Consider the following 22002-nt stretch of genomic DNA (forward strand, 5'->3'; position numbering starts at 1 on the left):
GTTTCGATTTCGGCAAACTTTTCGCGTTGTATTTGAACGAACTCCTCCTAGGGAATTTATCGGATATGCTTCAAAATTTGTGAGTACACTCAAAAAATGGTCCTGATTAAAAGTTGTGCTATTTGTGCATGTACGTTGAACGGTGTGTCTGTGGCGTGAGGTCAAAGTTGGTCACTTTGAATTCTTTCGTCATACAAACTGATAGAAAAGTTCAGCTGGGACTGTACATTAAACCGCGTGCCAGTGACGACTTGTCCATTTCAGCATATTCGCCATAAAATAGTACTCATAACTTCAGTGTGCAATGTCCAATCTCCGATAAACTTAATATATTTTGAAACAGTTTTGCCCTGAACACGTCCTCATAACTTCAGCGTACGTGGTCCAATCTCAATGAAACTTCACGTGTTTGATAACACTCTCGCCTTGAACATGTCTACATGACAACATTCAGACATAGTGATAGCGCCACCTTCTGGCAACAGGAGTTAAGCGCTGCTTGGCGATTTTGAACTGATTTACGTGACATTTTCATGTTGTGGTCCCCACGTGTTACGACGGCCCGCGACGCGGCCGCAGCACGCCCCGAGTTGGGTGGAGTGCGAGGTCCCGCTCAACGCTGCTTGCAGCTTTAATTAGGGACCTCGCAAGCGACCGCTGGAGGTCCCTATTGTTTTTGGTTCGTTTCTTATTATTATTATTATTATTATTTTTAGGACCCTTTGACTGCATTTTTACCCCCCTGAACATATACGAAAAGTCAATTTTATTTGGCAAAGTTGTCAGGCCTGGTGAAAATGCGGAGTTTACATGTGTCACTTTCGGGTCTGCCACTAGGTGGCGCTACTGTTGAGAAACGAATTTTCACTTTTTTGTTACTTAATAACTTTTGCATATTTGCTCGCACATTCAAAAAACTTATATCCACGCGTTCGGTGAATGGAGCTGAATCTCTCCATATAGGCCCCGCCCACTTCCGCCTATAATTTTTTCTCGTTAGAGTGCGAAATGTCGTTAAACTACTTTTTCGTGTTCCTCCTACACGCTTTGTCCGATTCGCACGAAATTTTTCACCTAGCACCTGGGGACCGCCCTGGCAAAAAAAGCAATTTGAACATTTTCGAAATTTCAAACAATAAGCACGCTATAAAATTAGCACTTCCTGTGGAATTTTCATCAAAAAAGGAAGTGGACCATTTCTCCACATTGGTATGTCCGATTGACACCAAACTTGGGTGCATAGTTCCAGGTGTCTTCCTTAAGCATCGTGCACAATTTCAGGCCATCAGCACTAGGTGGCGCTCTTTAAAATGAAGAAGTTTATATCTCTACAACGGTATGTGTGATTAAGATGAAACTTGGGACGATGCTTCCCCCTGGCTCCCTGAGGCTCACATAAAAAGGACAAAAAAAATACGCCACTAGGTGGCGCTCTTTTGGCATGAAAAATCACTGTACGGACACCGTAATAGTTATGAATATGAAATTCACAGGGCACGTGTAGAGTAGTGCCTGAAGCTCACATATCAAAAATCGTGTTTGTCCTGTGTGTAGCGCCCCCCTACAGGATAAAAAAACAGCAGCCCCGGCGCCACGTTTCACCGATATGTACGAAACTTGGTAGGCCCGTTTAGAATGCCGGGACGTACAAAAAAGCCTCTTGGACCTATACCCGAAACCCCACAGGAAGTCGGACATTTTGATTTAAAGTTTCACTTTCTGCGAATTTATCGCGTTGTGTTTGAACGAACTCCTCCTAGGGAATTTATCCGATATGCTTCAAAATTTGTGAGTACACTCAAAAAATGGTCCTGATTTAAAGTTGTGCTATTTACGTTACATTCCGTCAAACGGCGTGTCCGTGGCTTCCCATCAAAGTCAGCCATTTTGCATTCTGTGCTCATTTTCTGTGATTTTTCGCCTTGTATTTGAACGAACTCCTCCTAGGGAATTTATCGGATCTACTTCAAATTTAATCAGCGCAATCTAAAGACATTCATGATTTAAAGTTGTGCTATTTACGACATTCCGTCAAACGGCGTGCCCGTGGCGTTGCGTTGAATTTCGACCAGTCACCCTAAACAGATAGTACTCAACTTCAGTGTACAGTCCCACCCTGAACACGTCCTCATAACTTCAGCGTACATGATCCAATCTCAATGAAACTTCACGTGTTTGATAACACTCCCACCCTGAACACGTCTACATGACAATATTCAGACAAAGTGATAGCGCCACCCACTGGCAACAGGAAGTAAGCGCTGCGTGGCGATTTTGAGCTGCGTGACGATTTTGAGCTGCGTGACGTGAAATGACTGTGCCAGTGACGACTTGTCCAATTCAGCGGATTCGCCATGAAATGCCACTCATAACTTCAGTGTGCAATGTCCAATCTCCGATAAACTTAATATATTCTGAAACAGTTTTGCCCTGAACACGTCCTCATAACTTCAGCGTACGTGGTCCAATCTCAATGAAACTTCACGTGTTTGATAACAATCGCGCCTTGAACATGTCTACATGACAACATTCAGACATAGTGATAGCGCCACCTTCTGGCAACAGCAGGTAAGCGCTGCTTGGCGATTTTGAGCTGATTTACGTGACATTTTCATGTTGTGGTCCCCATGTGTTACGACGGCACGCGCACGTGGCTGCGCACGTCCCGAGTTGGGTGGAGTGCGAGGTCCCGCTCAACGCTGCTTGCAGCTTTAATTATTATTATTATTATTATTTTTAGGACCCTTTGACTGCATTTTTACCCCCCTGAACATATACGAAAAGTCAATTTTATTTGGCAAAGTTGTCAGGCCTGGTGAAAATGCGGAGTTTACATGTGTCACTTTCGGGTCTGCCACTAGGTGGCGCTACTATTGAGAAACGAATTTTCACTTTTTTGTTACTTAATAACTTTTGCATATTTGCTCGCACATTCAAAAAACTTATATCCACGCGTTCGGTGAATGGAGCTGAATCTCTCCATATAGGCCCCGCCCACTTCCGCCTATAATTTTTTTTCGTTAGAGTGCGAAATGTCGTTAAACTACTTTTTCGTGTTCCTCCTACACGCTTTGTCCGATTCGCACGAAATTTTTCACCTAGCACCTGGGGACCGCCCTGGCAAAAAAAGCAATTTGAACATTTTCGAAATTTCAAACAATAAGCACGCTATAAAATTAGCACTTCCTGTGGAATTTTCATCAAAAAAGGAAGTGGACCATTTCTCCACATTGGTATGTCCGATTGACACCAAACTTGGGTGCATAGTTCCAGGTGTCTTCCTTAAGCATCGTGCACAATTTCAGGCCATCAGCACTAGGTGGCGCTCTTTAAAATGAAGACGTTTATATCTCTACAACGGTATGTGTGATTAAGATGAAACTTGGTACGATGCTTCCCCATGGCTCCCTGAGGCTCCCTTAAAAAGGACAAAAAAAATACGCCACTAGGTGGCGCTCTTTTGGCATGAAAAATCACTGTACGGACACCGTAATAGTTATGAATATGAAATTCACAGGGCACGTGTAGAGTAGTGCCTGAAGCTCACATATCAAAAATCGTGTTTGTCCTGTGTGTAGCGCCCCCTACAGGATAAAAAAACAGCAGCCCCGGCGCCACGTTTCAACGATATGTACGAAACTCGGTAGGCCCGTTTAGAATGCCGGGACGTACAAAAAAGCCTCTTGGACCCATACCCGAAACCCCACAGGAAGTCGGACATTTTGATTTAAAGTTTCACTTTCTGCGAATTTTTCGCATTGTGTTTGAACGAACTCCTCCTAGGGAATTTATCCGATATGCTTCAAAATTTGTGAGTACACTCAAAAAATGGTCCTGATTTAAAGTTGTGCTATTTACGACATTCCGTCAAACGGCGTGTCCGTGGCTTCCCATCAAAGTCAGCCATTTTGCATTCTGTGCTCATTTTCTGTGATTTTTCGCCTTGTATTTGAACGAACTCCTCCTAGGGAATTTATCGGATCTACTTCAAATTTAATCAGCACAATCTAAAGACATTCATGATTTAAAGTTGTGCTATTTACGACATTCCGTCAAACGGCGTGCCCGTGGCGTTGCGTTGAATTTCGACCAGTCACCCTAAACAGATAGTACTCAACTTCAGTGTACAGTCCCACCCTGAACACGTCCTCATAACTTCAGCGTACATGATCCAATCTCAATGAAACTTCACGTGTTTGATAACACTCCCACCCTGAACACGTCTACATGACAATATTCAGACAAAGTGATAGCGCCACCCACTGGCAACAGGAAGTAAGCGCTGCGTGGCGATTTTGAGCTGCGTGACGATTTTGAGCTGCGTGACGTGAAATGACTGTGCCAGTGACGACTTGTCCAATTCAGCGGATTCGCCATGAAATGCCACTCATAACTTCAGTGTGCAATGTCCAATCTCCGATAAACTTAATATATTCTGAAACAGTTTTGCCCTGAACACGTCCTCATAACTTCAGCGTACGTGGTCCAATCTCAATGAAACTTCACGTGTTTGATAACAATCGCGCCTTGAACATGTCTACATGACAACATTCAGACATAGTGATAGCGCCACCTTCTGGCAACAGGAGGTAAGCGCTGCTTGGCGATTTTGAGCTGATTTACGTGACATTTTCATGTTGTGGTCCCCATGTGTTACGACGGCACGCCACGTGGCTGCAGCACGTCCCGAGTTGGGTGGAGTGCGAGGTCCCGCTCAACGCTGCTTGCAGCTTTAATTAGGGACCTCGCAAGCGACCGCTGGAGGTCCCTATTGTTTTTGGTTCGTTTCTTATTAGGGACCTCGCAAGCGACCGCTGGAGGTCCCTATTGTTTTTGCTCGATTTCTTACCTATTATTATTATTATTTTTAGGCCACTTCGACTGCGTTTTTCCCCCCCTGAATATATACGAAAACTCAATTTTATTTGGCAAAGTTGTCAGGCCTGGTGAAAAATTTGATATTCTATGTGTCTTTTTCAGGTCGGCCACTAGGTGGCGCTACTATTTAGGAAAGTATTTTCACTTTTTGGTTACTTAATAACTTCTGCATATTTTGTCGCACATTCAAAAAACTTATATCCACGCGTTCAGTGAATGGAGCTGAATCTCTCCATATAGGCCCCGCCCACTTCCGCCTATAATTTTTTTCCGCTAGAGTGCGAAAAGTCCTTAAAGTACGTTTTCGTGGTCCTCCTACACGCTTTGTCCAATTCCCACGAAATTTTTCACCTAGCACCTGGGGACCGCCCTGGCAAAAAAAGTAATTTGAACCTTTTTGAAATTTCAAAAAATAAGCGCGCTGTAAAATTAAGACTTCCTGTAGATTTTTCGTCAAAAAAGAAAGAGGACCATTTCTTAACATTGGTATGTTTGATTCACATCAAACTTGGGTCCATAGTTCCTCATGTCCTCCTTAGGCACCGTGCACAATTTCAGACCATAACCACTAGGTGGCGCTCTTTAAAATGAAGACGTTTATATCTCTGCAACGGCACGTGTGATTAAAATGAAACTTGGTAGGATGCTTGCCCATGGCTCACTGAGGCTCCCCAAAAAAGGAAAAAAAATCAGGCCACTGGGTGGCGCTCTGGTGGCAGGATAAATCACTGTGCGGAGACCGTAATAGTTATGAATATGAAATTCACAGGGCACGTGTAGAGTAGTGCCTGAAGCTCACATACCAAAAATCGTGTTTGTCGTGTGTGTAGCGCCCCCTACAGGATAAAAAAACAGCAGCCCCGGCGCCACGTTTCACCGATATGTACGAAACTTGGTAGGCACGCGTAACATGCCGGGATGTACAAAAAAGCCTCTTGGACCCATACCCCAAACCCCACAGGAAGTCGGCCATTTTGATTTAAAGTTTCGATTTCGGCGAACTTTTCGCGTTGTATTTGAACGAACTCCTCCTAGGGAATTTATCGGATATGCTTCAAAATTTGTGAGTACACTCAAAAAATGGTCCTGATTAAAAGTTGTGCTATTTGTGCATGTACGTTGAAGGGCGTGTCCGTGGCGTGCCCTCAAAGTTGGCCATAGTGAATTCCGTGCGCATTTTCGGTGAATTTTTCGCCTTGTATTTGAACGAACTCCTCCTAGGGAATTTATCGGATCAACTTCAAATTTAATCAGCGCAATCTAAAGACATTCATGATTAAAAGTTGTGCTATTTACGACATTCCGTCAAACGGCGTGTCCGTGGCTTGCCATCAAAGTCAGCCATTTTGCATTCTGTGCTCATTTTCTGTGATTTTTCGCTTTGTATTTGAACGAACTCCTCCTAGGGAATTTATCGGATCTACTTCAGATTTAATCAGCGCAATCTAAAGACATTCATGATTAAAAGTTGTGCTATTTACGACATTCCATCAAACGGCGTGTCCGTGGCTTGGCATCAAACTCAGCCATTTTAAATTCTGTGCTCATTTTCTGTGATTTTTCGCCTTGTATTTGAACGAACTCCTCCTAGGGAATTTATCGGATCTACTTCAAATTTTATCAGCGCAATCTAAAGACATTCATGATTTAAAGTTGTGCTATTTACGACATTCCGTCAAACGGCGTGCCCGTGGCATTGCATTGAATTTCGACCAGTCACCATAAACAGATAGTACTCAACTTCAGTGTACATGATCCAATTTCAATGAAACTTCACGTGTTTGATAAGTCCCACCCTGAACATGTCTACATGACAATATTCAGACATAGTGATAGCGCCACCTACTGGCAACAGGAAGTAAGCGTTGCGTGGCGATTTTGAGCTGCGTTACGTGAAATGACGTTGCCAGTAACGACTTGTCAAATTCAGTGGATTCGCCATGAAATGCCACTCATAACTTCAGTGTGCAATGTCCAATCTCCAGTGAACTTCATATATTCTGTAACAGTCTCGCCCTGAACACGTCCTCGTAACTTCAGCGTAAGTGGTCCAATCTCAATGACACTTCACGTGTGTTACAACAGTCCCGCCCTGAACTTGTCTACATGACAATATTAAGACATAGTGATAGCGCCACCTTCCGGCAACAGGTGGTAAGCGCTGCGTGGCGATTTTGAGCTGATTTACGTGACATTTTCATGTTGTGGTCCCCAAGTGTTACGACGGCACGCGACGCGGCCGCAGCACGCCCCGAGTTGGGTGGGGTGCGAGGTCCCGCTCAACGCTGCTTGCAGCTTTAATTAGGACCTCGCAAGCGACCGCTGGAGGTCCCTATTGTTTTTGCTCGATTTCTTCTTCTTACTTATTATTATTTTTAGCCCCCTTTGACTGCATTTTTGCCCCCTGAACATATACGAAAAGTCAATTTTATTTGGCAAAGTGGTCAGGCCTGGTGAAAATGCGGAGTTTACATGTGTCACTTTCGGGTCTGCCACTAGGTGGCGCTACTATTGAGAAAAGAATTTTCACTTTTTTGTTACTTAATAACTTTTGCATATTTTGTCGCACATTCAAAAAACTTATATCCACGCGTTCGGTGAATGGAGCTGAATCTCTCCATATAGGCCCCGCCCACTTCCGCCTATAATTTTTTTTCGTTAGAGCGCTAAATGTCCTTAAAGTACCTTTTCGTGGTCCTCCTACACACTTTGGCCGATTCACACGAAATTTTTCACCTAGCACCTGGGGACCGCCCTGGCAAAAAAAGTAATTTGAACCTTTTTGAAATTTCAAAAAATAAGCACGCTATAAAATTAGGACTTCCTGTAAATTTTTCATCAAAAAAGGAAGAGGACCATTTCTCCACATTGGTATGTCCGATTGACACCAAACTTGGGTCCATAGTTCCACATGTCTTCCTTAGGCATCGTGCACAATTTCAGACCATTACCACTAGGTGGCGCTCTTTAAAATGAAGGACGTTTATATCTCTGCAACAGCACGTGTGATTAAAATGAAACTTGGTAGGATGCTTCCCCATGGCTCCCTGAGGCTCACCTTAAAAGGAAAAAAAAATCACGCCACTGGGTGGCGCTCTTGTTGGCATGAAAAATCACTGTGCGAAGACCGTAATAGTTATGAATATGAAATTCACAGGGCACGTGTAGAGTAGTGCCTGAAGCTCACATACCAAAAATCGTGTTTGTCCTGTGTGTAGCGCCCCCTACAGGATAAAAAAACAGCAGCCCCGGCGCCACGTTTCACCGATATGTACGAAACTTGGTAGGCATGTTTAACATGCTGAGACGTACAAAAAAGCCTCTTGGACCCATACCCGACACCACACAGGAAGTCGGCCATTTTGATTTAAAGTTTCGATTTCGGCGAACTTTTCGCACTGTATTTGAACGAACTCCTCCTAGGGAATTTATCGGATATGCTTCAAAATTTGTGAGTACACTCAAAAAATGGTTCTGATTAAAAGTTGTGCTATTTGTGCATGTACGTTGAAGGGCGTGTCCGTGGCGTGGCATCAAAGTCAGCCATTTAGATTTTTTGGTCATTTTCTGTGATTTTTCGCGTTGTATTTGAACGAACTCCTCCTAGGGAATTTATCGGATCTACTTCAGATTTAATCAGCGCAATCTAAAGACATTCATGATTAAAAGTTGTGCTATTTACGACATTCCGTCAAACGGCGTGTCCGTGGCTTGGCATCAAAGTCAGCCATTTTGCATTCCGTGCTCATTTTCTGTGATTTTTCGCCTTGTATTTGAACGAACTCCTCCTAGGGAATTTATCGGATCAACTTCCAATTTAATCAGCGCAATCTAAAGACATTCATGATTAAAAGTTGTGCTATTTACGACATTCCGTCAAACGGCGTACCCGTGGCGTTGCGTTGAATTTCGACCATTCACCATAAACAGATAGTACTCAACTTCAGTGTACAGTTCCCACCCTGAACACGTCCTCATAACTTCAGCGTTCATGATCCAATCTCAATGAAACTTCACGTGTTTGATAACAGTCCCACCCTGAACACGTCTACATGACAATATTCAGACATAGTGATAGCGCCACCTACTGGCAATAAGAAGTAAGCGCTGCGTGGCGATTTTGAGCTGCGTTACGATTTTGAGCTGCGTTACGTGAAAGGACCGTGCCGGTGACGACTTGTCAAATTCAGTGGATCCGCCATGAAATGCCACTCATAACTTCAGTGTGCATTGTGCAATCTCCAGTAAACTTCATATATTCTGTAACAGTCTCGCCCGGAACATGTCCTCGTAACTTCAGCGTACGTGGTCCAATCTCAATGAAACTTAAGGTGTGTTACAACAGTCCCGCCCTGAACTTGTCTACATGACAATATTAAGACATAGTGATAGCACCACCTACCAGCAACAGGAGGTAAGCGCTGTGTGGCGATTTTGAGCTGATTTACGTGACATTTTCATGTTTTGGTCCCCACGTGTAACGACGGCACGCGACGCGGCCGCAGCACGCCCCGAGTTGCGTGGAGTGCGAGGTCCCGCTCAACGCTGCTTGCAGCTTTAATTAGGGACCTCGCAAGCGACCGCTGGAGGTCCCTATTGTTTTTGCTCGATTTCTTCTTCTTACTTATTATTATTTTTAGCCCCCATTGACTGCATTTTTGCCCCCCTGAACATATACGAAAAGTCAATTTTATTTGGCAAAGTGATCAGGCCTGGTGAAAATGGGGATATTACATGTGTCGCTTTCGGGTCTGCCACTAGGTGGCGCTACTATCATAAAAAATTGCGTTTAGGCTAATAACTTCTGCATATTTTGTCGCACATTCAAAAAACTTACATCCACGTGTTCGGTGAATGGAGCTGAATCTCCCCATATAAGCCCCGCCCACTTCCGCCTAGAATTTTTTTTTTTCTAGAGCGCAAAATGTCCATAAACTACTTTTAAGTGTTCCTCCTACACGCTTTGTCCGATTCACACGAAATTTTTCACCTAGTACCTGGGGACCGCCCTGGCAAAAAAGGCTAATTTGAACATTTTTGAAATTTAAAAAAATAAGCACGCTATAAAATTCCAACTTCCTGTAGATTTTTCGTCAAAAAAGGAAGTGGACCATTTCTCCACATTGGTATGTCCGATTGACACCAAACTCGGGTCCATAGTTCCACATGTCTTCCTTAAGCATCATGCACAATTTCAGGCCATTGCCACTAGGTGGCGCTCTTTAAAATGAAGAAGTTTATATCTCTACAACGGTATGTGTGATTAAGATGAAACTTGGTATGATGCTTCCCCCTGGCTCCCTGAGGCTCCCTTAAAAAGGAAAAACAAAATACGCCACGAGGTGGCGCTCTTTTGGCATGAAACATCACTGTGCGAATACTGTAATATGAAATTCACAGGGCACGTGTAGAGTAGTGCCTGAAGCTCACATACCAAAAATCATGTTTGTCATGTGTGTAGCGCCCCCTACAGGATAAAAAAACAGAAGCCCCGGCGCCACGTTTCACCGATATGTACGAAACTCGGTAGGCACGTGTAACATGCCGGGACGTACAAAAAAGCCTCTTGGACCCATACCCCAAACCCCACAGGAAGTCGGCCATTTTGATTTAAAGTTTCACTTTCGGTGAACTTTTCGCGTTGTATTTGAACGAACTCCTCCTAGGGAATTTATCAGATATGCTTCAAAATTTGTGAGTACAGTCCAAAAATGGTGCTGATTAAAGGTTGTGCTATTTGTGCATGTACGTTGAAGGGCGTGTCCGTGGCGTGGCATCAAAGTCAGCCATTTAGATTTTTTTGGTCATTTTCTGTGATTTTTCGCGTTGTATTTGAACGAACTCCTCCTAGGGAATTTATCGGATCTACTTCAAATTTAATCAGCGCAATCTAAAGACATTCATGATTAAAAGTTGTGCTATTTACGACATTCCGTCAAACGGCGTGTCCGTGGCTTGGCATCAAAGTCAGCCATTTTGCATTCCGTGCTCATTTTCTGTGATTTTTTGCCTTGTATTTGAACGAACTCCTCCTAGGGAATTTATCGGATCAACTTCCAATTTAATCAGCGCAATCTAAAGACATTCATGATTAAAAGTTGTGCTATTTACGACATTCCGTCAAACGGCGTACCCGTGGCGTTGCGTTGAATTTCGACCATTCACCATAAACAGATAGTACTCAACTTCAGTGTACAGTCCCACCCTGAACATCATGATCCAATCTCAATGAAACTTCACGTGTTTGATAACAGTCCCACCCTGAACACGTCTACATGACAATATTCAGACATAGTGATAGCGCCACCTACTGGCAACAGGAAGTAAGCGCTGTGGCGATTTTGGCTGCGTTACGTGAAATGACCGTGCCAGTGACGACTTGTAATTCAGGGATTCGCCATGAAATGCCACTCATAACTTCAGTGTGCAATGTCCAATCTCCAGTGAACTTCATATATTCTGTAACAGTCTCGCCCTGAACACGTCCTCATAACTTCAGCGTACGTGGTCCAATCTCAATGAAACTTCACGTGTTTTACAACAGTCCCGCCCTTGAACTTGTCTACATGACAATATTAAGACATAGTGATAGCGCCACCTTCCGGCAACAGGAGGTAAGCGCTGCTTGGCGATTTTGAGCTGATTTACGTGACATTTTCATGTTGTGGTCCCCACGTGTTACGACGGCACGCGACGCGGCCGCAGCACGCCCCGAGTTGGGTGGAGTGCGAGGTCCCGCTCAACGCTGCTTGCAGCTTTAATTATTATTATTATTATTATTATTATTTTTAGGACCCTTTGACTGCATTTTTACCCCCCTGAACATATACGAAAAGTCAATTTTATTTGGCAAAGTTGTCAGGCCTGGTGAAAATGCGGAGTTTACATGTGTCACTTTCGGGTCTGCCACTAGGTGGCGCTACTATTGAGAAACGAATTTTCACTTTTTTGTTACTTAATAACTTTTGCATATTTGCTCGCACATTCAAAAAACTTATATCCACGCGTTCGGTGAATGGAGCTGAATCTCTCCATATAGGCCCCGCCCACTTCCGCCTATAATTTTTTTTCGTTAGAGTGCGAAATGTCGTTAAACTACTTTTTCGTGTTCCTCCTACACGCTTTGTCCGATTCGCACGAAATTTTCCACCTAGCACCTGGGGACCGCCCTGGCAAAAAGGCTAATTTGAACATTTTTGAAATTTCAAACAATAAGCACGCTATAAAATTAGCACTTCCTGTAGAATTTTCATCAAAAAAGGAAGTGGACCATTTCTCCACATTGGTATGTCCGATTGACACCAAACTTGGGTGCATAGTTCCAGGTGTCTTCCTTAAGCATCGTGCACAATTTCAGGCCATCAGCACTAGGTGGCGCTCTTTAAAATGAAGACGTTTATATCTCTACAACGGTATGTGTGATTAAGATGAAACTTGGTACGATGCTTCCCCATGGCTCCCTGAGGCTCCCTTAAAAAGGACAAAAAAAATACGCCACTAGGTGGCGCTCTTTTGGCATGAAAAATCACTGTACGGACACCGTAATAGTTATGAATATGAAATTCACAGGGTACGTGTAGAGTAGTGCCTGAAGCTCACATATCAAAAATCGTGTTTGTCCTGTGTGTAGCGCCCCCTACAGGATAAATAAACAGCAGCCCCGGCGCCACGTTTCACCGATATGTACGAAACTCGGTAGGCCCGTTTAGAATCTCGGGACGTACAAAAAAGCCTCTTGGACCCATACCCGAAACCCCACAGGAAGTCGGCCATTTTGATTTAAAGTTTCACTTTCGGTGAACTTTTCGCGTTGTATTTGAACGAACTCCTCCTAGGGAATTTATCGGATATGCTTCAAAATTTGTGAGTACACTCAAAAAATGGTCCTGATTAAAAGTTGTGCTATTTGTGCATGTACGTTGAAGGGCGTGTCCGTGGCGTGCCCATCAAAGTCGGCCATAGTGAATTCCGTGCGTCATTTTCTGTGATTTTTCGCCTTGTATTTGAACGAACTCCTCCTAGGGAATTTATCGGATCAACTTCAAATTTAATCAGCGCAATCTAAAGACATTCATGATTAAAAGTTGTGCTATTTACGACATTCCGTCAAACGGCGTACCCGTGGCGTTGCGTTGAATTTCGACCATTCACCATAAACAGATAGTACTCAACTTCAGTGTACATGATCCAACAGTAATGAAACTTAAGGTGTGTTACAACAGTCCCGCCCTGAACTTGTCTACATGACAATATTAAGACATAGTGATAGCGCCACCTTCTGGCAACAGGTGGTAAGCGCTGCATGGCGATTTTGTGCTGCGTTACGTGAAATGACCGTGCCAGTGACGACTTGTCAAATTCAGCGGATTCGCCATGAAATGCCACTCATAACTTCAGTGTGCAATGTCCAATCTCCAGTGAACTTCATATATTCTGTAACAGTCTCGCCCTGAACACGTCCTCATAACTTCAGCGTACGTGGTCCAATCTCAATGAAACTTCACGTGTGTTACAACAGTCCCGCCCTGAACTTGTCTACATGACAATATTAAGACATAGTGATAGCGCCACCTTCCGGCAACAGGTGGTAAGCGCTGCGTGGCGATTTTGAGCTGATTTACGTGACATTTTCATGTTGTGGTCCCCAAGTGTTACGACGGCACGCGACGCGCCGCAGCACGCCCGAGTTGGGTGGAGTGCGAGGTCCCGCTCAACGCTGCTTGCAGCTTTTTAATTAGGGACCTCGTTTTTCCTATTATTAGGGACCTCGCAAGCGACCGCTGGAGGTCCCTATTGTTTTTGTTCGATTTCTTACTTATTATTATTATTATTTTTAGGACCCTTTGACTGCATTTTTCCCCCCTGAACATATACGAAAACTCAATTTTATTTGGCAAAGTTGTCAGGCCTGGTGAAAAATTTGATATTCTATGTGTCTTTTTCGGGTCGGCCACTAGGTGGCGCTACTATCTTAGGAAAGTATTTTCACTTTTTGGTTACTTAATAACTTTTGCATATTTTGTCGCACATTCAAAAAACTTATATCCACGCGTTCGGTGAATGGAGCTGAATCTCTCCATATAGGCCCCGCCCACTTCCGCCTATAATTTTTTTTCCGTTAGAGTGCGAAAAGTCCTTAAACTACGTTTTCGTGGTCCTCCTACACGCTTTGTCCGATTCCCACGAAATTTTTCACCTAGCACCTGGGGACCGCCCTGGCAAAAAAAGTAATTTGAACTTTTTGAAATTTCAAAAAATAAGCACGCTATAAAATTAAGACTTCCTGTAGATTTTTCGTCAAAAAAGGAAGAGGACCATTTCTCCACATTGGTATGTTCGATTCACATCAAACTTGGGTCCATAGTTCCACATGTCCTCCTTAGGCATCGTGCACAATTTCAGGCCATTACCACTAGGTGGCGCTCTTTAAAATGAAGGAGTTTATATCTCTACAACGGCACGTGTGATTAAAATGAAACTTGGTAGGATGCTTGCCCATGGCTCCCTGAGGCTCCCCAAAAAGGGAAAAAAAAATCAGGCCACTGGGTGGCGCTCTGGTGGCAGGATAAATCACTGTGCGGATACCGTAATAGTTATGAATATGAAATTCACAGGGCACGTGTAGAGTAGTGCCTGAAGCTCACATACCAAAAATCGTGTTTGTCGTGTGTGTAGCGCCCCCCTACAGGATAAAAAAACAGCAGCCCCGGCGCCACGTTTCACCGATATGTACGAAACTCGGTAGGCCCGTTTAGAATGCCGGGACGTACAAAAAAGCCTCTTGGACCCATACCCGAAACCCCACAGGAAGTCGGCCATTTTGATTTAAAGTTTCACTTTCGGTGAACTTTTCGCGTTGTATTTGAACGAACTCCTCCTAGGGAATTTATCGGATATGCTTCAAAATTTGTGAGTACACTCAAAAAATGGTCCTGATTAAAAGTTGTGCTATTTGTGCATGTACGTTGAAGGGCGTGTCCGTGGCGTGGCATCAAAGTCAGCCGTTTAAGTTTTTGGGCCATTTTCTGTGATTTTTCGTTGTATTTGAACGAACTCCTCCTAGGCAATTTATCGGATCTACTTCAAATTTAATCAGTGAATCTAAAGCCATTCATGATTAAAAGTTGTGCTATTTACGACATTCCGTCAAACGGCGTGTCCGTGGCTTGCCATCAAAGTCAGCCATTTTGCATTCTGTGCTCATTTTCTGTGATTTTTCGCCTTGTATTTGAACGAACTCCTCCTAGGGAATTTATCGGATCTACTTCAGATTTAATCAGCACAATCTAAAGACATTCATGATTAAAAGTTGTGCTATTTACGACATTCCGTCAAACGGCGTACCCGTGGCGTTGCGTTGAATTTCGACCATTCACCATAAACAGATAGTACTCAACTTCAGTGTACAGTCCCACCCTGAACACGTCCTCATAACTTCAGCGTACATGATCCAATCTCAATGAAACTTCACGTGTTTGATAACAGTCCCACCCTGAACACGTCTACATGACAATATTCAGACATAGTGATAGCGCCACCTACTGGCAATAAGAAGTAAGCGCTGCGTGGCGATTTTGTGCTGCGTTACGTGAAATGACCGTGCCAGTGACGACTTGTCAAATTCAGCGGATTCGCCATGAAATGCCACTCATAACTTCAGTGTGCAATGTCCAATCTCCAGTGAACTTCATATATTCTGTAACAGTCTCGCCCTGAACACGTCCTCATAACTTCAGCGTACGTGGTCCAATCTCAATGAAACTTCACGTGTGTTACAACAGTCCCGCCCTGAACTTGTCTACATGACAATATTAAGACATAGTGATAGCGCCACCTTCCGGCAACAGGTGGTAAGCGCTGCGTGGCGATTTTGAGCTGATTTACGTGACATTTTCATGTTGTGGTCCCCAAGTGTTACGACGGCACGCGACGCGGCCGCAGCACGCCCCGAGTTGGGTGGGGTGCGAGGTCCCGCTCAACGCTGCTTGCAGCTTTTATTATTATTATTATTATTTTTAGGACCCTTTGACTGCATTTTTACCCCCCTGAACATATACGAAAAGTCAATTTTATTTGGCAAAGTTGTCAGGCCTGGTGAAAATGCGGAGTTTACATGTGTCACTTTCGGGTCTGCCACTAGGTGGCGCTACTATTGAGAAACGAATTTTCACTTTTTTGTTACTTAATAACTTTTGCATAGTTTATGGCACATTCAAAAAACTTATATCCACGCGTTCGGTGAATGGAGCTGAATCTCTCCATATAGGCCCCGCCCACTTCCGCCTATAATTTTTTTTCGTTAGAGTGCGAAATGTCGTTAAACTACTTTTTCGTGTTCCTCCTACACGCTTTGTCCGATTCGCACGAAATTTTTCACCTAGCACCTGGGGACCGCCCTGGCAAAAAAAGCAATTTGAACATTTTCGAAATTTCAAACAATAAGCACGCTATAAAATTAGCACTTCCTGTGGAATTTTCATCAAAAAAGGAAGTGGACCATTTCTCCACATTGGTATGTCCGATTGACACCAAACTTGGGTGCATAGTTCCAGGTGTCTTCCTTAAGCATCGTGCACAATTTCAGGCCATCAGCACTAGGTGGCGCTCTTTAAAATGAAGACGTTTATATCTCTACAACGGTATGTGTGATTAAGATGAAACTTGGTACGATGCTTCCCCATGGCTCCCTGAGGCTCCCTTAAAAAGGACAAAAAAATACGCCACTAGGTGGCGCTCTTTTGGCATGAAAAATCACTGTACGGACACCGTAATAGTTATGAATATGAAATTCACAGGGCACGTGTAGAGTAGTGCCTGAAGCTCACATATCAAAAATCGTGTTTGTCCTGTGTGTAGCGCCCCCTACAGGATAAAAAAACAGCAGCCCCGGCGCCACGTTTCACCGATATGTACGAAACTCGGTAGGCCCGTTTAGAATGCCGGGACGTACAAAAAAGCCTCTTGGACCCATACCCGAAACCCCACAGGAAGTCGGACATTTTGATTTAAAGTTTCACTTTCTGCGAATTTTTCGCGTTGTGTTTGAACGAACTCCTCCTAGGGAATTTATCCGATATGCTTCAAAATTTGTGAGTACACTCAAAAAATGGTCCTGATTTAAAGTTGTGCTATTTATGACATGTCCGTCAAACGGCGTGTCCGTGGCTTGCCATCAAAGTCAGCCATTTTGCATTCTGTGCTCATTTTCTGTGATTTTTCGCCTTGTATTTGAACGAACTCCTCCTAGGGAATTTATCGGATCTACTTCAAATTTAATCAGCGCAATCTAAAGACATTCATGATTTAAAGTTGTGCTATTTACGACATTCCGTCAAACGGCGTGCCCGTGGCGTTGCGTTGAATTTCGACCAGTCACCCTAAACAGATAGTACTCAACTTCAGTGTACAGTCCCACCCTGAACACGTCCTCATAACTTCAGCGTACATGATCCAATCTCAATGAAACTTCACGTGTTTGATAACACTCCCACCCTGAACACGTCTACATGACAATATTCAGACATAGTGATAGCGCCACCCACTGGCAACAGGAAGTAAGCGCTGCGTGGCGATTTTGGCTGCGTGACGATTTTGAGCTGCGTTACGTGAAATGACTGTGCCAGTGACGACTTGTCCAATTCAGCGGATTCGCCATGAAATGCCACTCATAACTTCAGTGTGCAATGTCCAATCTCCGATAAACTTCATATATTCTGTAACAGTTTTGCCCTGAACACGTCCTCATAACTTCAGCGTACGTGGTCCAATCTCAATGAAACTTCACGTGTTTGATAACACTCGCGCCTTGAACATGTCTACATGACAACATTCAGACATAGTGATAGCGCCACCTTCTGGCAACAGGAGGTAAGCGCTGCTTGGCGATTTTGAGCTGATTTACGTGACATTTTCATGTTGTGGTCCCCACGTGTTACGACGGCACGCCACGTGGCTGCAGCACGCCCGAGTTGGGTGGAGTGCGAGGTCCCGCTCAACGCTGCTTGCAGCTTTAATTATTAGGGACCTCGCAAGCGACCGCTGGAGGTCCCTATTGTTTTTGCTCGTTTCTTACCTATTATTATTATTATTTTTAGGCCCTTTGACTGCATTTTTCCCCCTGAATATATACGAAAACTCAATTTTATTTGGCAAAGTTGTCAGGCCTGGTGAAAAATTTGATATTCTATGTGTCTTTTTCAGGTCGGCCACTAGGTGGCGCTACTATTTAGGAAAGTATTTTCACTTTTTGGTTACTTAATAACTTTTGCATATTTTGTCGCACATTCAAAAAACTTATATCCACGCGTTCGGTGAATGGAGCTGAATCTCTCCATATAGGCCCCGCCCACTTCCGCCTATAATTTTTTTCCGCTAGAGTGCGAAAAGTCCTTAAAGTACGTTTTCGTGGTCCTCCTACACGCTTTGTCCAATTCCCACGAAATTTTTCACCTAGCACCTGGGGACCGCCCTGGCAAAAAAAGTAATTTGAACCTTTTTGAAATTTCAAAAAATAAGCGCGCTGTAAAATTAAGACTTCCTGTAGATTTTTCGTCAAAATAGAAAGAGGACCATTTCTTATTATTGGTATGTTTGATTCACATCAAACTTGGGTCCATAGTTCCTCATGTCCTCCTTAGGCACCTCGCACAATTTCAGACCATAACCACTAGGTGGCGCTCTTTAAAATGAAGGAGTTTATATCTCTGCAACGGCACGTGTGATTAAAATGAAACTTGGTAGGATGCTTGCCCATGGCTCACTGAGGCTCCCCAAAAAAGGAAAAAAAATCAGGCCACTGGGTGGCGCTCTGGTGGCAGGATAAATCACTGTGCGGACACCGTAATAGTTATGAATATGAAATTCACAGGGCACGTGTAGAGTAGTGCCTGAAGCTCACATACCAAAAATCGTGTTTGTCGTGTGTGTAGCGCCCCCTACAGGATAAAAAAACAGCAGCCCCGGCACCATGTTTCACCGATATGTACGAAACTCGGTAGGCCCGTTTAGAATGCCGGGACGTACAAAAAAGCCTCTTGGACCCATACCCGAAACCCCACAGGAAGTCGGCCATTTTGATTTAAAGTTTCACTTTCGGTGAACTTTTCGCGTTGTATTTGAACGAACTCCTCCTAGGGAATTTATCGGATATGCTTCAAAATTTGTGAGTTAACTCAAAAAATGGTCCTGATTAAAAGTTGTGCTATTTGTGCATGTACGTTGAAGGGCGTGTCCGTGGCGTGGCATCAAAGTCAGCCGTTTACAGTTTTTTGGCCATTTTCTGTGATTTTTCGCGTTGTATTTGAACGAACTCCTCCTAGGCAATTTATCGGATCTACTTCAAATTTAATCAGCGCAATCTAAAGACATTCATGATTAAAAGTTGTGCTATTTACGACATTCCGTCAAACGGCGTGTCCGTGGCTTGCCATCAAAGTCAGCCATTTTGCATTCTGTGCTCATTTTCTGTGATTTTTCGCCTTGTATTTGAACGAACTCCTCCTAGGGAATTTATCGGATCTACTTCAAATTTAATCAGCGCAATCTAAAGACATTCATGATTAAAAGTTGTGCTATTTACGACATTCCGTCAAACGGCGTACCCGTGGCGTTGCGTTGAATTTCGACCATACACCATAAACAGATAGTACTCAACTTCAGTGTACAGTCCCACCCTGAACACGTCCTCATAACTTCAGCGTACATGATCCAATCTCAATGAAACTTCACGTGTTTGATAACAGTCCCACCCTGAACACGTCTACATGACAATATTCAGACATAGTGATAGCGCCACCTTCTGGCAACAGGTGGTAAGCGCTGCATGGCGATTTTGTGCTGCGTTACGTGAAATGACGGTGCCAGTGACGACTTGTCAAATTCAGTGGATTCGCCATGAAATGCCACTCATAACTTCAGTGTGCAATGTCCAATCTCCAGTGAACTTCATATATTCTGTAACAGTCTCGCCCTGAACACGTCCTCATAACTTCAGCGTACGTGGTCCAATCTCAATGAAACTTCACGTGTGTTACAACAGTCCCGCCCTGAACTTGTCTACATGACAATATTAAGACATAGTGATAGCGCCACCTTCCGGCAACAGGTGGTAAGCGCTGCGTGGCGATTTTGAGCTGATTTACGTGACATTTTCATGTTGTGGTCCCCAAGTGTTACGACGGCACGCGACGCGGCCGCAGCACGCCCCGAGTTGGGTGGGGTGCGAGGTCCCGCTCAACGCTGCTTGCAGCTTTAATTAGGGACCTGCAGCACCGCTGGAGGTCCCTATTGTTTTTGTTCTTCTTATTATTATTATTATTATTATTATTATTATTATTTTTAGGACCCTTTGACTGCATTTTTACCCCCCTGATCATATACGAAAAGTCAATTTTATTTGGCAAAGTTGTCAGGCCTGGTGAAAATGCGGAGTTTACATGTGTCGCTTTCGGGTCTGCCACTAGGTGGCGCTACTATTGAGAAACGAATTTTCACTTTTTTGTTACTTAATAACTTTTGCATATTTGCTCGCACATTCAAAAAACTTATATCCACGCGTTCGGTGAATGGAGCTGAATCTCTCCATATAGGCCCCGCCCACTTCCGCCTATAATTTTTTTTCGTTAGAGTGCGAAATGTCGTTAAACTACTTTTTCGTGTTTCTCCTACACGCTTTGTCCGATTCGCACGAAATCTTCCACCTAGCACCTGGGGACCGCCCTGGCAAAAAGGCTAATTTGAACATTTTTGAAATTTAAAAAAATAAGCACGCTATAAAATTCCAACTTCCTGTAGATTTTTCGTCAAAAAAGGAAGTGGACCATTTCTGCACATTGGTATGTCCGATTGACACCAAACTTGGGTCCATAGTTCCAGGTGTCTTCCTTAAGCATCATGCACAATTTCAGGCCATCAGCACTAGGTGGCGCTCTTTAAAATGAAGAAGTTTATATCTCTACAATGGTATGTGTGATTAAGATGAAACTTGGTACGATGCTTCCCCCTGGCTCCCTGAGGCTCACATAAAAAGGACAAAAAAAATACGCCACTAGGTGGCGCTCTTTTGGCATGAAAAATCACTGTGCGGACACCGTAATAGTTATGAATATGAAATTCACAGGGCACGTGTAGAGTAGTGCCTGAAGCTCACATACCAAAAATCGTGTTCGTCGTGTGTGTAGCGCCCCCTACAGGATAAAAAAACAGCAGCCCCGGCGCCACGTTTCACCGATATGTACGAAACTCGGTAGGCCCGTTTAGAATGCCGGGACGTACAAAAAAGCCTCTTGGACCTATACCCGAAACCCCACAGGAAGTCGGCCATTTTGATTTAAAGTTTCACTTTCGGCGAATTTTTCGCGTTGTATTTGATCAAACTCCTCCTAGGGAATTTATCGGATATGCTTCAAAATTTGTGAGTACACTCAAAAAATGGTCCTGATTAAAAGTTGTGCTGTTTGTGCATGTACGTTGAACGGTGTGTCCGTGGCGTTAGGTCAAAGTTGGTCACTTTGAATTCTTTCGTCATACAAACTAATAGAAAAGTTCAGCTGGGACTGTACATTAAACTGCGTGCCAGTGATGACTTGTCCATTTCAGCAGATTCGCCATAAAATAGTGCTCATAACTTCAGTGTGCAATGTCCAATCTCCAATAAACGTCATATATTCTGAAACAGTTTTGCCCTGAACACGTCCTCATAACTTCAGAGTACGTGGTCCAATCTCACTGAAACTTCACGTGTTTGATAACACTCTCGCCTTGAACATGTCTACATGACAACATTCAGACATAGTGATAGCGCCACCTTCCGGCAACAGGAGGTAAGCGCTGCTTGGCGATTTTGAGCTGATTTACGTGACATTTTCATGTTGTGGTCCCAACGTGTTACGACGGCACGCGACGCGGCCGCAGCACGCCCCGAGTTGGGTGGAGTGCGAGGTCCCGCTCAATGCTGCTTGCAGCTTTATATTATTATTTTTTTTTTAGCCCCCTTTGACTGCATTTTTACCCCCCTGAACATATACGAAAAGTCAATTTTATTTGGCAAAGTTGTCAGGCCTGGTGAAAATGCGGAGTTTACATGTGTCACTTTCGGGTCTGCCACTAGGTGGCGCTACTATTGAG

At 43.9% G+C, this 22002-nt stretch overlaps 2 long non-coding RNA genes across 4 annotated transcripts in view; one reads left to right on the plus strand and one right to left on the minus strand.

Annotated features, from left to right (window-relative positions):
• LOC127377085 (uncharacterized) overlaps positions 1–22002 on the minus strand; it is a 31628-nt gene continuing 9626 nt past the window's right edge. Inside the window, exons 2-4 of one of the 2 annotated variants that reach the window (XR_007887613.1) lie at positions 19673–20139; positions 4801–7016; positions 1–643 (exon numbers count right to left, since the gene is read on the minus strand). This is a non-coding gene — a long non-coding RNA (uncharacterized LOC127377085). Of the gene's footprint in view, positions 644–4710; positions 4745–4800; positions 7017–19672; positions 20140–22002 lie in introns of those variants that run through there. The other variant, XR_007887615.1, reaches the window with a different exon arrangement.
• LOC127377094 (uncharacterized) overlaps positions 5379–22002 on the plus strand; it is a 34410-nt gene continuing 17786 nt past the window's right edge. The window contains exons 1-2 of one of the 2 annotated variants that reach the window (XR_007887616.1): positions 5379–5450; positions 18549–19984. This is a non-coding gene — a long non-coding RNA (uncharacterized LOC127377094). Of the gene's footprint in view, positions 5451–18548; positions 20103–22002 lie in introns of both variants that reach the window. The other variant, XR_007887617.1, reaches the window with a different exon arrangement.

Source organism: Dicentrarchus labrax, unplaced genomic scaffold (assembly GCF_905237075.1).
Source record: "Dicentrarchus labrax unplaced genomic scaffold, dlabrax2021, whole genome shotgun sequence".
Lineage (NCBI taxonomy): Eukaryota > Metazoa > Chordata > Actinopteri > Moronidae > Dicentrarchus > Dicentrarchus labrax.